A 16,604-nucleotide genomic window follows, 5' to 3' on the forward strand; every position below is an offset into this window, starting at 1 on the left:
GAAATACACACACAATTCAGAAATGCAAACAACATTTACAAATGCACTCAAGATTCACAAATGCACAGAACAAGATTCAGAAATGTATTTCTGATGCACACACACATATATCTTGATTTACAAACTGCTTGCAGTCTGTGAACTTCACTGCATTTGTGTTTGAATTTTGAGACTCTGACTTGGCTCGACACACAAATGCCTTTTTTTTAAACAGGGAATGATCTGCAACCAATCAGATGTCTCCCTTCTTTTAGCCAATCACAAGAACGCACTACACGTGGTTGTTTACTTATAAGCCAATCACATGAACGTGTTCACACAGCTGCGATATGCCTGTGGTGCAACATATTATAGCCTACTTATTTATGAAATTGTATGGAAATACAGATGTTTAGATTACAATTCAGGTTTATTTTTTATTATTTTTTACAAAATATAAATTTAAAAATGTCTCAATACATATAGCCCAGACTGTGACTGCAGAAAAAAAGTTAACCATGGATTCACAAATTTGCAATAGGCAATTATTTCATTTTATTGAAATATTTTAATGAAAGTAAAACAACATTTTTTTCACCTTTTTTAATATTTTAAATATATCAAAATATTCTTTTGGATGCAATATAAAAGTCACTTTAATTATAATATTCGGTCCCTACATGAAGAGAGAGTCAGTGGTCCGCTGAGAGAGGAAAGTGACTCTCCAGCTGCAAAGTGAGTCGCCGGCTGCCTGAGGAAAGGGAATCGTTCGCTCAACTTCGCTGGGTGAGGAAAGTGAATCGTTCGCTGAGGAAAGTGAGTCGCTCGCTGCGTGACTCGTGAGGAAAGTGAGTCGTTCGCTGCGTGACTCGTGAGGAAAGTGAATCGTTCGATGAGGAAAGTGAGTCGTTCGCTGCGAGTGGAAAGTGACTCTCCGGCTGCGGAAAGTGAGTCTCCTGCTGCGCAAAGTGGGTGTCCGGCTGCGCAAAGTGAGTCGCCGGCTGCGTGAGGTAAGTGAGTCGTTCGCTAAGGAAAGCGAGTCGTTCACTGCGTGAGGAAAGTGAATCGTTCGCTGAGGAATGTGAGTCGTTCGCTGATTGAGGAAAGTGAGTCGTTCACCGATTGGCTTATAAGTGAACAATCCCCCACGTGGGGTGCATTCTTGTGATTGGCTCAAACAAGGGAGATATCTGATTGGTTGCAGATCATTCCCTGTTTAAAAAAAGGCATTTGTGTGTTGAGCCAAGTCAGAGGAGTCTCAAAATTCACACACAAATGCAGTGAAGTTCACAGACCGCAAGCAGTTTGTAAATCAAGATATATGTGTGTGTGCATCAGAAATACATTTCTGAATCTTGTCCTGTGCATTTGTGAATCTTGAGTGCATTTGTAAATTTTGTTTGCATTTCTGAATTGTGTGTGCATTTCTGAATTTTGTCTGCATTTCTGAATTTTGTATGCATTTGTGAATCTTCTGTGCTTTTTAAATTCTGTGTGTGCATTTGTGAATTTTGTGTGCATTTGTGTATCCTGTGTGTGTATTTATGAATTATGTGTGTGCATGTATGAATCCTATGTGTGCATATGTGAATGTAGTGTGTGTATTTATCATTATCGATACTCTTTTGGCTCCATAGATAACTGATAGTAGATGACTTGTATCAGTAAACAGCCACGTCAGCTTGGCTGATTAACGAAAGTGGGTTTCGTTATATATATATATATATATATATATATATATATATATATATATATATATATATATATATAAAGAAATACTTTTTTAGTAATTTTTTTTAAAGATTTATTTTATTTCTGCAATTTTTCTTTTTTCTATGTATCTGTAAAATGTTATAATATTTAGAAAGTTAAAATAATATTTATAATAGCATCACAATAATCAATATTAAAATACTGTATTCAATTAATATGACAATTAATAAATTATAAAAGCAAAAAAACTTTAAACGGACAAACAAAAAATATATTTTATAAGAAACAATGCTTGAAGTGTTTAAAAAAAGAAAACATTGCAACATAACTGGTTTATATATATGTATAACATCATAATGATGAATGGTGGAAGTGTTGTTTGTAGCATTATTTTTTTTATAATTTCCCATCACATGAAAGGCTGCAGTGATGCGCAGGGAGTAGACAGAGTCTGTTTATCGCGTGAATGCAGTGATCTCGTCATTGCAACGCGTTTTCTCTCACAAAATGCTTTCACCACGACTAACAGTAAACACAATATCGACTTGATTACAGTAAGAGCTTCGTTGTGCAGCAGAACAGCGTCATTCATTATAACGACAGTTTGGGCAAGTGTGCAGATATACTCGCGATATGTGATTGACAGCTCCAAACAATATAAAGAGAGCATTCTTTGATCACCCTCTGTAGATTAATCACAATTTAAATAACAGATTTGTTTCATGCTACTAAGAGAAACAATGTGAAGTTGATGATTTAGTCACTGGCTTGATTCACTGATGCATAAACAGTATTAAACAATTTAGAAAGAAAGTCTGTGTGAACTTGTATATTTACGTTAGCTACACATCAGAAATCACTGATCACAGATCAGGCATTAATGAACACTGTTACTCACTGCTTGTGGCTGTGCAGTCGAATCCATATCGTAAAAGTCTGTTTGTAAAGCCTGTGCTGACATTGCGACTGAATTAAATGTGAAAAATAAACTGGGCGGGCAAAGCAGAGAAAGGGAAGGTAACCTTTCCCCGTATGACGAATTACGGGGAAGATTCCAGATCGGCCCATCTGAGCTCTCATTTTCTCAAAGTCAGAGCAGGACACCCAGGGCTTGGTTTACACCTATCGAAATTTCTAGCCACTGGGGGACCATAAACAGGCTAGTGGAACTCATATTAATGTTAAAAAACCTCATAAAGTGACATTTTCACATCATTGGACCTTTAAACAAGTACAAAAATGAAAGGCTCTGCATGAACCTTTGGACATTTTGGGTTCTAATGAGGGTCAGTTATGCCTTGATCATGCTCTCCATTGAATTTTTCTGGCATGAAGGGTGTGAATATTACTGGCAGCAAGGTGCCAATAAAGCCATCCATACATGACCAGCTAATTGAAAAAAAAAAGTGTGTTTCTCAGGGAGCCCAATTTCCTCAGACGGAAGATAATTAGGAGCCACAACTGACTGTGAACAACAACTGCTTTGTACTTACTGACTTGTGTGTGTGCGCACATCCTATTTTCCTCAGAGCCTTTAGACTCAAATAATCTATCTATCTTTCTGGGGTTTGTTTGTGAGACAGTAAGAGTCTTTTTGTCTATCCATACACAGGCTGTGCATTAGACGGTTGCCTGAGGCCTATTGATTAACACACTGCAGAGTCAGACTCGACCCCACTGCAACAGAGCTTTAGAAAGCTAACAAATCATTAGAAACATTACAGGACCCTGAACCCAAACTGCACTTTACATCAAATCATGAAACAGTAAAATATACTAACATACACAAGACATCAAAACAAAGAAAAGGAGAGAATATTAGAGTTTTAAGTATAGAAGTATTAAAAAAAACACACACTCACAGGAATAAATAATTTTTAAATAAATTAAAATAGAAAACTGTTCTTTTACATTTAAATGTATATAAACATTTATACAAATTATTATTAGAAATCTACTGTAACCATAAACAAATATTTGTTATAATTTAAAATTAGAATACATTTTATATAAATTTATAAAATCCAGCGACCAAGCTGACACAGTCATATATTGCACTCCCAAAATTCTCCATTTACTATACTGCATTTTACAATACCAATAACTCCATAAAACACACATATGGCCATATGAAAGGTGTATTTAAGAAGCTTTTGTGAATTCTGAGCAATGCTATGTTCCCATTTACCCCCATTACTCTCAAAAATCAACCAATTTATGGCAGTCAAATATTTATCTTTTAACTGTCTGATATTCAGGACTGATAGAACATGCAAACAGCGTACACATTTTGTGAAGTGTCCAAAATTTGCAAAATTTGACTGAGCAGGTCCCCCGACCCCGTCTGTCACTGTGCTCTCTTCTCACATCAATGTCTCTCTTATGATCAGACATTGTTCGCTTCATGCACAGAGAATCAAAGCAGCCCTGGACATCTGCTTGAGTCTTTGTTTTATAGATAAAAGAGGTGGAAATACAAAATACAGGTTTCTACATGGAAATAAAGAGAGATAGAAAGCAGAAGACAAAGACGTAGGAATTAATTTCTTCATCCACTCTCATACTGTTCCACACATCTCCCTTCATTTCCTACTGCTATTGTCTCGTTCCACATGCAACCCATTTCAGAGAATCCTCTATGAGGGCATGGAGAATTACCATAGGAAATGCAGCTGAACAATAGAAATGTCATCACAACTAAATCCTTTTTGTCCTACAGCGGGTCGGAAAGACTGAGGCATGAGACAGGCTCTAGAAACAGAGCAAAATCCTGTAACGCAAATGTCAAGGGAGCCAGTCTCAATTTGACGTATTTGGGACAAGCTACATTATACTATTGCTCAAGGTTACCCAAAATATACAGGACAAACATGCATGGGAGGTTTTCTTCTGCAAGCCCCAGATGGCTTTTAAAACTGGCCCAGGTAGGCCCGGCCCCTCTAAACTGAATTTAAATGGCTGATATTAAAATGTTTTGTTGACTTATACTGAACTAAGAAAGTAAATAGCTAAATTTGGCATCCTAAACATGAGTTGCAATTGCATATTTGATTTCAGGATTATAACATTGCTCGGTTTATTAAAACAGGAAGGAATGAGCAAATGTAAGGCTTATCTAATATTGTATCTCACTGCCAAATCAGCATGGAATATCTATATACAATTCAAGTGTATCTGCACAGAACATGAATTTATGAATAAATACTAAGGTAAAGGTTTGGCTCATAAATATTAAATGTGTTACGTGACTAGACAGTCTAGCGAGAATACCTGGCGATGTCAACATGGGCTAATTAATATTCATGAGCCAGGCCTTCATACTAATCCGGCACCAGCGTCTCACAGCACACAGTTTAAAGAGCCCCTGTTCCAACACTGGGTCAAAGCATTGTCCTCCTGCCAGACTCAGCACTGGGGCAGTATTATCTTAATGCCACCAGAAGAGTTTCTGGAATGTATAGACAGAGAGCAAAAACATACTAAGATGATGCTTACAATGCATAAGAAATGCCTTGCAATAAACATACACACAGACACTATTAAACTGATAATTAACGCAGATAATCATTAAATATTATCTACAGGCATCTGAAACGTAATGTTACAAGAACACAGTGTAGCGGAGACTGCATGTCACATTCACGAGGCAGTCATGCATGCATGGCTTGTCAAAATCCAACATGTTCAGCAAATACATGTGCGGAAGCATTTCTCTGTAAACACTGATTATGTTCACTGTAAACAACATGATAGTGTGTAAAAAGTACATGACAACAAGCACAACCTTCCCGAGTACAAACCACACATAGCTGGCTTTCTAAATGTATACAGTTATGCCAGCTCTGACATACATTATATACATACATATATAACATTTTGTTTAGTTCCTCTCTAGGTGCATGCACATTTTTGTTCATAGACTAGCAAGACATTAAAAAAAAGAGAATACTGTGAGAGTAATCCTCAGACTTCACTTCCTCCTGGGCAGATGGCCATCCGATAACAACATAAGAGAGAATTCTTGGTTCATCAGGACTCATCTTTAAAAATATAGCATTTGACTCATCCAGACACGTACTTTCACACCCATGGAAAGTGATAGACTGATGTTACATGCTACAAGCCTTAAATGCCCTAAAATGATCTATCTGTCTGATATCTTCCCGTCCATGCAGTCAGTTTTAGGTGTCACTCTAGTCACATACTCAGATCTCTCAGAGCTGAATCACTAGGCCCATGGAATCTGCACCCACAGGTTCTTTGAATATTTGCTTTTTTGTGTATTGTCCTCATTATAATTGCAGCTTAAATAGTTCTATGTTAATGTCTCACAGGAGGGCAAACTCTAAATATAATGAATTTGGCTAAATTAGAAAAGTGTTTTAATGAAAGGGCTGTCAACACATTTAAAAGTTCTCGTATTCAATTCTATTCGAGTTTATTTGTATAGCACTTTTCAGCATACAAATTGTTGCAAAGCAGCTTTACAGAAAATTAAGTTTTATTTAGGATTCTATTTAGCTTATCAGTGGTGACTGTCAAATTGATGTATATATAGCATGTCCTAGGTTTTCTACCTTACCTTAGGTAGTGTGATGGATTGTACCGTGGTAAAAGACTAGTTGGGTACACAGGAGCTAAACCATTAAGGGCCTTGTAGGTAATTAATACAATTTTGTAACGGAAATTAATAGGTAGCCAGTACAGAGACTGTACAATTGGGGTAATATGATCATATTTTCTTGACCTGGTAAAGACTCTAGCTGCTGCATTTTACCTGTAGTTTGTTAATAGAAGATGCTGGACAACCACCTAGAAGTGCATTACAATAGTCCAGTCTAGATTAATGCATGAAACAGGTAACATGTTTCATAGCTTGGCAATGTTTCTAAGATGAATATTCTAGCCATTTTAATTTGTCAAATCTGTAAGACCTTTGTTCACCTTTGGAGCACAAATTAAGATATTTTTGATGAAATCCGAGAGCTTTCTGACCCTCCATAGACAGCCATGCAACTACTATGTTCAAGGCCCAGAAAGGTAGGAAGGACATCATTAAAATAATCCATGTGACATCAGTGGTTCAATCGTAATTTTATGAGGCTTTGAGAATACTTTGTATTTTTTACAAGTAAAAAATTTAGCTTCTTTAGCTCAAATGACACTAAAAAATGTTTTATGCTGGCCCATCATATTAAGCATTACAATTTCTCCCAATCCCTTCCCCATTCTTTCTGAAGAAGGCTGGCGCATTTAGACTAGCAAGTTCAGCTGACTTTCTAAACTCATTCAGACAGGCCTGTCAGATCCTGCTAAAGAGAATATAACTCACACCGTGTTTTTCCATGTGTGAGTGTGAGTTTGCATTCACAGACGCTTAATTGTTTTCCCAGGTGTTAGATATCCATTTCAATCCAGGACATCTGAATGCAGTGAGCAGACTTTAGCGAGCACACACACACACACACACACACACACACACACACACACACACACACACACTTTCTTCCTCTACCAGGCATCCTTGTAGAATCAGAGTGCATTTATGTGGCTGGTAGAGCGAGTCCCTCTGGATGAGGAGGAATGCACAGAGCAGAGTGAAGGATATGTGAAGAGGGAAAACAGGAGGAGGAGAGGTGAACGACTGCAATGTTCCATGCCCACGTTCTGCCTCCTCTCACTTCAATTCAACACCAAAGCTTTGATGCAAACTGTGAGGGAACAGCGCCCAAATGGTTCTAGCACTGTATCAGTCAGTGGGTGGTGATCTAGAGCGGGAACCGTGTGCTATTAGACAAGATAAACAGCAAACTATCGCTTGACTAAACACAGGGAGAAAGATGTGCTTTGAAAGAGAAAATAATGAATGGTGTGTCACCATAAAAGTTCTACAGCATACATCTAGTGGGGGCTATTATTGAAAAAACTATGTTAAAGGGGACATCGGATGAAATTTTCACTTTTAAGTTTTTTTTTTTTTACATTTAGTTAGGTTTCTGGCTCAGAAAAACCTGAAAAGAAAACACAGCAAGTTTGTTATGGGCTGTCTGATTGTGTGAACAGAGCTGTTTTTGACAAGGTTTTGCTGTTTTACAAGACCATTGAGGAATTTTAACCAAAGACCATAAAGAATCACACCAACTTGTGTAAAATGGGCATTCGATGCCTCCTTTATTGCAAACAATAAAATGCAACTATACAATCATCTGTATTTAGGACAACAAATTTAATATGTTTAACTTTTAAAAAGGAGGAAAAACACCGTCACATCCATCTGTCACTTGATAGAAGCCAAATTAGGCAGATGCCAACATGGACAGCAACATGCCCCTTATGCTCGCAAGCCATGAACAAAACTGCACTGCAAAAAATATTTTCCCGGCAGATATATAAATAGACCATAAATAAGACCAATGTCCAGGTAGATAATCCATATAGGCTGTACATCTCACTTCCACGTTTGTTTATACATTTACAAAATGATTGTCGATTGTCTGATGCCAGTCGACAATCACCAATCTAAAATACACATAGCCAAGCACTTTTTGGATAAAATCAACGCTTATTTTGCTGGCAGCAATGTCTGGTAGTCAGATAACCAGCGAAGATACGTCTCCTGTTTCCTAAAGCATGTTAGTGGGCTTGGCTACTAAAAATTAAGTGACAAAACCTAATCTCTTCTACTGTACATCCAAATGCATAGAATAGTTTTGCTACAACACATGATGGATGAGAGAATAATTTTACCATCTGAAGAGTTAATAAACAGCCATTACTTTCTCTTTAAGAGGCTGGTAAGCACTGAGAGAGAGTGGGAACGCTGATGAGATGAATATTGACAGGCTTTAAACTTCTGGAGCGTACAGTGATTGAGGACAAGGCCGATGTCCATGCAGATTAATACAAATGAGATTTCTCTCATGGAGGAATAACTAGACAGATTACAGCTGAGAGTGTTTAATATTCTGGTGCTTTCGGCTTTCGGACCAGTCTACAAACGTCTTGATGTAATCAGGTGTAATGGGTGTCATTTCAAAAATATGACAGTGATAATAAAGTGGATCTTATTAAGTTTGTGGATGAAGTAGGAATACTGACTTCAGTTTTGTAGCATTGGATGTTTCTTCAACTAGTCTCTGCACAGCAAGAGATCTGAGAGCGATGTAAAAAGAATTTCTGTTAACCTAGTATGAGTAAAAGTCAACACAAAGAGTATACACTCCAAAACCCGTTATTCAAAATAAATATTGTGTACCCATCCTGAAACATGAGCCTTACATCCTCATTAAAGTACATATCTGTTAGTATTGCTGGGAAGACATACAAATAAACTGAAGATATATCGGTAAATAAATTATGTTATAATATTATGAAGTGAATTTAGAGGTGATTTACTCATTTACTTTGTCCTTTGCCAAGTGTTGATGTTCTAACCTGCTGCTGGTGGCAAGTCTGTTCATGTCAAGTCAAGTCTCTGTTTGGATTATGCTTGTATCTTGGATTACTTTTGGAATAAAGCTTCATTTGGGTTCTTCACCTCGCCTTCAGTGGACTGTCTGTTACAGTTATTTGAAATATTTCACAATATTGTATATAATTTTTAAACAAATGCAGTCTTGTTAAACATAGGAGACATTTTTTTCTGCACAAATATTGAGTGTAACACAAGTGTCACAACTCTTCAATTAATTTTCTCTGTTTCTGGAGAGTAGGAGAGCGATACAGCACACAAAACATAAACCAATGCTCATTCTAGCCAAGTTTTCCTAATTACAAGTATTATAGGCAGAACTTGAGACAGATGGTTAACGGGAAATTTCAAAGCTTAGTGAACAGAAGAGAACAGCAGACAAACTCAAAAAAAAAAAAAAATGCCACCCTCTTTTCCAGCAGGAAGCCAGACTGACCTCTTTTCAGATGTATGATGAGGACAAATAGGCTACTTATGAAAAAGTCATGCCCACATGCAAAAGCACCAGCCAAAGCAACTTGTCTGCCTTCTTCAGAAAAGATGTTTGGGTCTTTGGACTGTGGAGAGCTCAGATTAGCCTGTTATGTCGGCTAGGCCTGATTTCAGAGCAAATGTTGGATGGGGCACATGTCACATGGATCTTGGGTCTGGTTTGCTGTCTTAAACCACAAGTCTTAATTTCAAACATGAAGCAGCTCCATTAAAACCTATTCAAGTCAGCACGGAAACAAAACAGAGCTGCCAACAGACTCAAGTGGGATGGGGATTTCAGAGGAGGCTGTCAGAGAATGCCAGCGTGAGAGGATGAACGGCCAAACGAAGACTATTCTCAGACAGAAACTCCAATTGTATGCTCTGAAGAAGATGAAAGAAAGAATTGAATATTTCAGCTATACAACAGAGAGAGACATAAAGAGAGATGCCCTACTGGATATCAGACAGGTACAACAAAGGCAACCGCTTAGAAACAGTCTGAATGGAGACACTATTTTAGACACATTTACAACACATTACAGTCCGTAAAGACTGTAGCGTCCCCTCAGCAATTGGTGCAAGGCCTTTCTACTTAAAGGGCCCCATAGAACATGAAATGTCTATTTAATGGGCTCTTATAAATGACAACAAATCCTTTTATGGATTACACACAGTCGTGCATGCTCATATCCTCAACCTACATGAACAGGAGATACTGTATATAAATAAATCAAAAGGAAATGAATGATTGATTTGGTTAGAACTATTAAAATAATATACTATTTATTTTACTGTAAATACTGTGCGAGTACATCTGCGCTCTTTCTGATAAAAAAAGCCTCTTAAATAAGGAATTTATCAGCATGTGTCAATAGTGGATCCTTGTTTAATAAATAAGTATTTAAAAATACATAAAAAAAAGGCTGATCTGGGTGAACAAGCACTAATGAATGCATAGGAAAAGCATATTGCATCTACTCGTCAGCAGCACGTCATTAAAACTGGGGCTGAATTTTTTAGACTTAGAAGACAAGATATGTGAAGTTCACACCTCCAGCTAACAGCTTTACCGTCTGAAGCCCCGGGCATGTGCACTGACCTACAGACAGCACTATGGCCAGACCTAACAGCTGTAACTAGCACTGATGTGTGTGCATGCTGAAATCTACCAATGTACAGCACTCACAGCCTACCGGTACACCTAAGCTGCATGCATGCGCTGAATTTCACTGATAAAGTCGCTACATTAATAAGAAAGTTTATTGCATGTAACACTGGTTAAGCTAGTATAATGGTAGACTCATGAACTACATATTGGGCAAGTACAGTGACTAAGGGAGAGCTTGTTTCATACAGTAATGGACAGCAGAGACTAATCCTCACTGCTGATGTGGTGTGATCAGACTGATTCATTAATCACTAGTAATCCTACTCTAAGAATGGACACAATATGAGGACAGAGATGAGGGAGGAACAGGCTGGAGTGACAACAGAACTGATTATATACGCAACTATATTAACTTAAAGGGGGGGGGGGGAATGCTATTTCATGCATACTGAGTTTTTTAGACTGTTAAAGAGTTGGATTCCCATGCTAAACATGGACAAAGTTTCAAAAATTAAGTTGTACGTTTGAAGGAGTATTTTTGTTCCCAAAATACTCCTTCCGGTTTGTCACAAGTTTCGGAAAGTTTTTTTCGAGTATGGCTCTGTGTGACGTTAGATGGAGCGGAATTTCCTTATATGGGTCCTAGGGCACTTCTGCCGGAAGAGCGCGCTCTCCCGTATAGCAGAGCACTGAGAGGCTGTGCACAGACAATTCACTGATCAGAGCGATTCAAAAAGTCACAAAAGAAGTGTGTTTTTGGTTGCCAGGGCAAGACAACCCTGCACAGATTACCAAAAAAAAAAAACAGCATTAAGGGACCAGTGGATGGAGTTTATTTTTACAGAGCATCAACGGAGATGTGCAAGTGTTTTTGTTTGTTCCCTGCATTTCGAAGATGCTTGTTTTACAAACAAGGCCCATTTTGACGATGGATTTGCATATCGTTTATTTCTTAAGGATGATGCAATCCCAACGAAAAAGCATCACGATCGTGTGTTGGAACGCAGGCGGTGAGTAAAACTGCTTAAAATATCTATGCCTCCTTGTTAGTGCGTCCCCTCCCATGCCGGAGACCCGGGTTCGAGCCTCGTTCGGAGCGAGTCGTTGCTGCTGCTGCTCTCGTTCAGTTTCAGTCTCGGGATCTGATTCTGGATCATAAATAACTGGCTGAATCCGACTGTAAGCCATGGTTTGTTTTGGATGATGGTTTTTCCCTCACGGTAATGTCACAGTTTCCACATGCTCTCAACGCAAAAGCCTACTGGCGCTCGTGATTCTTTAGCTCCGCCCACACGTCACGCCTCCAGCCGGTCGTGTTTTTCCGGGAAAAATCGGTACAGACTATCTTTCTCTTATGAATATAATAAAACTAAAGACTTTTTGGAGTTATGAAGGATGCAGTACTACTCTATAGGTACTCAAGATTAACAGGATATTGAGTGAAAACGAGCTTTTCACCCCCCCTTTAATGTACACTCCATCGAAACGGCAACATGTTTAACATCTCTCCCTATACACAAAATAACACTTAATTTCAACATTTATTCTCTTTATATAATCTAATGAAAAGAATGCTGGGAACAAGAAATCAGCTGCAGCTCATTCAGTTTAAGTTCAGCTTATATACGCAACTTTTTTCTAAGAAGCACAAGGAACTTTCAGTAATATTTGAGTGAAATTAAGCAATTTCATGTAATTAGAAATTAAAAGAAAAACCCAAATTAATAAGGATAATTTGAAGATATTATTGTACATCACTGTGGCAGATGAACAGACAATACAAAATATTGCTGTCTTTATATTATATATAGTATAAGCCTAAGACTGAGCAACAATCAAACTGATTTGTCTGAGGTTGAATAATGCCTACCTTCCTATTTTTGTGTTGTGTCTTGCCTCAACCACACAGCATTTTTTAAGATGCCGTCAAGTTGATTGTCACTGGCAGAGAAGAAAACAAATTACATTTTAAAGGTCAATCTTTAAAACCTGACAAGAAAATGAAGAGATGTGATGGGGAAATCATACAAAGCGGTCTCAGCACCCACTTTACAGTCAACAACAGCTTTATATTGCAGCCATTAAGCCCTTAAGAAGGATCCATTTCAAACTGTACACACACACACACACACACACACACACACTTGTGCTAATGTGAGTGCGGTTCACGTGGGGGCAGGAAGCAGGGGACATTCAATCTCCACCCTGCAGTCATTCTACAAGCATGCAATCTTCCTCTTTATCTCAGTGTAGCATCTCATCTTACCTCCTAAAAGACTCATTTTAAATGCTTAGGGATTCCAAATAGTTTTAAAGGCTGAGAATCTGTCCAAAGTTCACAAGAGTTCATTATGGAATTTAAAAAACGCATCTTCTCCATATGCGCAGTGCAGCTGACACACAGCAAAACATGACTTCTTTCTTACTCGAAGCCACCTCTTTCTTTCCTTTCTCAAAAACATAAATAAACATAACTTCAACAAGCACCAAATGTATGTCAATTTTTCTGTTTTATCCGTGAAATTTAGCCACTAGTACAAAAGCAGCAGTAAAGACTTGTACAGTATACTGTTACAAAAGATTGCTGTTTCAAATTAATGTTGTTATATGTAATTTTCTATTGAATAAAAATATTTAATGAAAAAAACTCTTAAGTACAAATTTCAGCTTTGCCATTAACTACATTTTAAAATATATTAAAGAGCCAGTAAGATGAAAATTCTAAGCTTCCTATCACTGTTTATAAGTCATGTACATTAGGTTTAAATCCATCCAAGGTTAAAAAAATTGTCATTTTGTCAAAATATCATTTTAAAATTATCTCAATTCTCAGAGATCACCAAACGGTTCGCGCGAAGCTGTTCAAAAGATTCAGTTCCTTAAACCCCTCCTTTCGGTAGCATACTGTGTTCTGATTGGTCAACTGACATAGTCAGTTTTGATTGGTTGTTCCGCACACAACTTCAAGGTAAACAATGCGTTAGCATCTGTTTGGGGTGAATTATGTCTTATTCCTCTCATCGCGAAGCAAACAGTAAAATAAAAAACTTGAAGAACAGTGTCGCTTCTTTATCTTCTGTGTGGGTGTATTCAAGCCGCACGCTTCAGTTTGAATCTGAATAGCGCGTTCAGCGCGGGGGCTTGGTCACATTAGATATAACGAAGGGAGACATGAAAAACAGACATCGCGTTGTTTTCATATGGATTACTTTATCACAGAATATTTTCGGCAGCACTTGTTTAGTTTTAAAGTAGATATGTCAAGCTTTCTATAGATATCTTTCTCATGTATCTTCGATGAGTATTCACTGAGTTACACTTCATTTTAATGACGCGTTTGTACATGATGATCAGCGCAGACAAAGGCTGCAGACAGCATACCTTGTTTGTTATCTTTATTTTATAAGTGCACAAAGTTATGTCTGTATTAAAAAAAAGTAGACCCTTTACAGATTCGATTGATGTATTACTCTTATCTTTATGATTAAATCTGAAAGTGTAATTTAAGTTATTTTCGGGGTTATCAGGGGAAAAGGACTCCTAACACACTGTCTCCTCGACATGATGCCATCACACCAACCACTAACCAGAGCGTCTGTGTGGGGCAGGTCAGAGTTTTGTTTCTCCCAAGACGGTAGGCGGAGATTATTATGCAAAGTGTTCTAGTGACGTACATAGAGATGGGCAAAAGATTTGAAATCTATAACGACTCGTTTCAGCGATTCAGAGTCAACTCTTTACTGTAGAAGCCAATAACTTTATAAATCGTGTACTTTTTGGTTTAATTACTTTGCACATTGTTTACGCTGATGGACAGCTACATCATACACTGTAATACAGGTAATTTTTGATTTCCCATCTGTGTGGCTCTTTAAAATAGTAAACAGTTATTATAAATTGTACAAATATTTCAAAATATATTTATAAAACATTTGCTATACTACATTTTTTTTTTTTTTAGCAGTTTTAGCTTTTTTTGTTTTCTGTTAAAGAATTCTATTTGACAGAAGCAAAATCACTTTATGAATCTCTACAGTAGAATCTCAATATTTCCCAAATGTTGCTTGCATGTTCGTTGCTGGGTACATTAGTGTAATTCAAGTTTTAATTAACCGTGATAAATGTAATGAACGCATGTCAGTAGAGGTCAGGCGTAAAATTGGATTACATGCATGGGAATCAAGCTCGAGATCTGGATTCATTTAAGACTAAAAGCCAAATAAGCAGTATGGACTCCCTAAGACCACATCATTTTGATCTATATAACCAATTATTTTATCTAGGAACTATCTCAATCCCTGTGACAGACTTTCACGCAGTTAAACAGGGTGTAGGGTATTTCTAGTTTGCGTTCACACTATCAAATCTCAAAACGGTATACTTCTAATCCCGCAACACCTAAATACAGCACGTCTGGAGTATCCAAAACACACATTTCCAAAAGAGAGAGAGAGTGTGTGTTCGGTGCAGTTTCAGTGTGTCAGTCTGTAATCCGGGCCTCTTTAATTGAATAACGCAGATTATCTAGTCTCAGGGAAACTACTGTAACCTCAGCCACTTACTCTGTGTCACTGTTGTCATCGAGAGCAGACATATGAAATATCCTCATTCTACACACTGTAAAAAGATGAGTCAGAGATATGTTTGAGAACAAAAATAGCAGCAGGCACGTTCCCTGCCAAATCCTGAGCTAACCTCTATGTGCCCTACTAACCCTTAGCTAGTGAATTTGGGATTAGCGGATGGAGAGAGAGGTAGGAACGGCTCACTTCATTTACTCACACGGAATGGAGACATGATCCGGTCCTACAGGGGTGAGCGAGGGGACCCAGATGGAGAGGAGCCCATCGTTCATGCCATGGGACTTCCGGGGCGTTCCCCTCACTGAACTGTATAAGAAGTCGGTACGACCTCCACAGCTTCCCCTTTCACAGGTCACTGCCTGTCCAGGAACAGGGCAAGCAGTGTGGGGGCGGGACATTAGGGGAGGAGCTTCTGGTGGTTTCCCATAACCAAATAAAAATGATGGGCATGCAGAACCTGACAGGATATGCTTGACGACTACACATGTGAGATTAACCACGCTGTGGGGGACTGGATCCATCTGGGGACATCCCAACTGAAATAGCTCTAGGATGCATTAGAGAGAAATTGCGCACACACACACACACACACACACACACATACAGAGGACTAAATTTAGCCAATGGTAATGATTATTCATAAATGATAAATGCTGCAAATTCATGCTTGTCCTGAGAGATTCTGGACCTCACCCAACTCACAGTGTGTGCCTCTAAAAACAGCCCAGCGAGGAGGAGGAGGAGGAGGAGGACAGTTCTTACACACAAACAGCTCTTCCTGCACCATTAAAAGTCCTTCGAACATCTGAATGTAATGTATTTACAGTACATAACTTACTCAGATACAAGAAATTACTATGTTCTTCTCTGGGGTCGGGAATTCAATGAAACAGTTAAACGTAAAAGATGAACAATAGCGTGGTCTTCTGCGCATTCTCCTTCCAGTTGGTTGGCCCGCCTTTGATGTCTCAAAACCTGACAGTGTTGATGAAGACAGACCTGTGTTTGGACAACTATCACTCATGAACAGCTGAATCACATTTCCATCATCATGTGGGTGGGTGAGGTTTAGTCATGGGTGGAAGCAGGTTTTGCATACAATGTTTTCAGTAACACTTTTCAATACAGTGTAAAGTTCAGTTTGCTAAATGCGTAGACAACGCAAACTAATAAAGAACAACATTTTTTTTTTGCAGTATTTATTAATTGAGGATAATTTGCTATTGTTCATAATTAATTAATGTATGATGCCATTCAAAAATAATTTGTTTGAAAG

At 38.1% G+C, this 16,604-nt stretch overlaps 1 protein-coding gene across 7 annotated transcripts in view; it reads right to left on the minus strand.

Moving 5' to 3' along the window:
• The window catches only part of camkk1a (calcium/calmodulin-dependent protein kinase kinase 1, alpha a), a 68,393-nt gene that overhangs the window by 37,428 nt on the left and 14,361 nt on the right, over positions 1–16,604 (minus strand). The window contains exon 1 of one of the 7 annotated variants that reach the window (XM_052555885.1): positions 15,528–15,680. The exons of the other annotated variants lie outside the window; for them this stretch is intronic. The gene's annotated coding sequence lies outside the window, so the exon portion shown is untranslated. Of the gene's footprint in view, positions 1–15,527; positions 15,681–16,604 lie in introns of those variants that run through there. 7 annotated transcript variants of the gene reach the window in all.

The sequence above is a fragment of the Carassius gibelio genome, chromosome B5 (assembly GCF_023724105.1).
Source record: "Carassius gibelio isolate Cgi1373 ecotype wild population from Czech Republic chromosome B5, carGib1.2-hapl.c, whole genome shotgun sequence".
NCBI lineage: Eukaryota > Metazoa > Chordata > Actinopteri > Cypriniformes > Cyprinidae > Carassius > Carassius gibelio.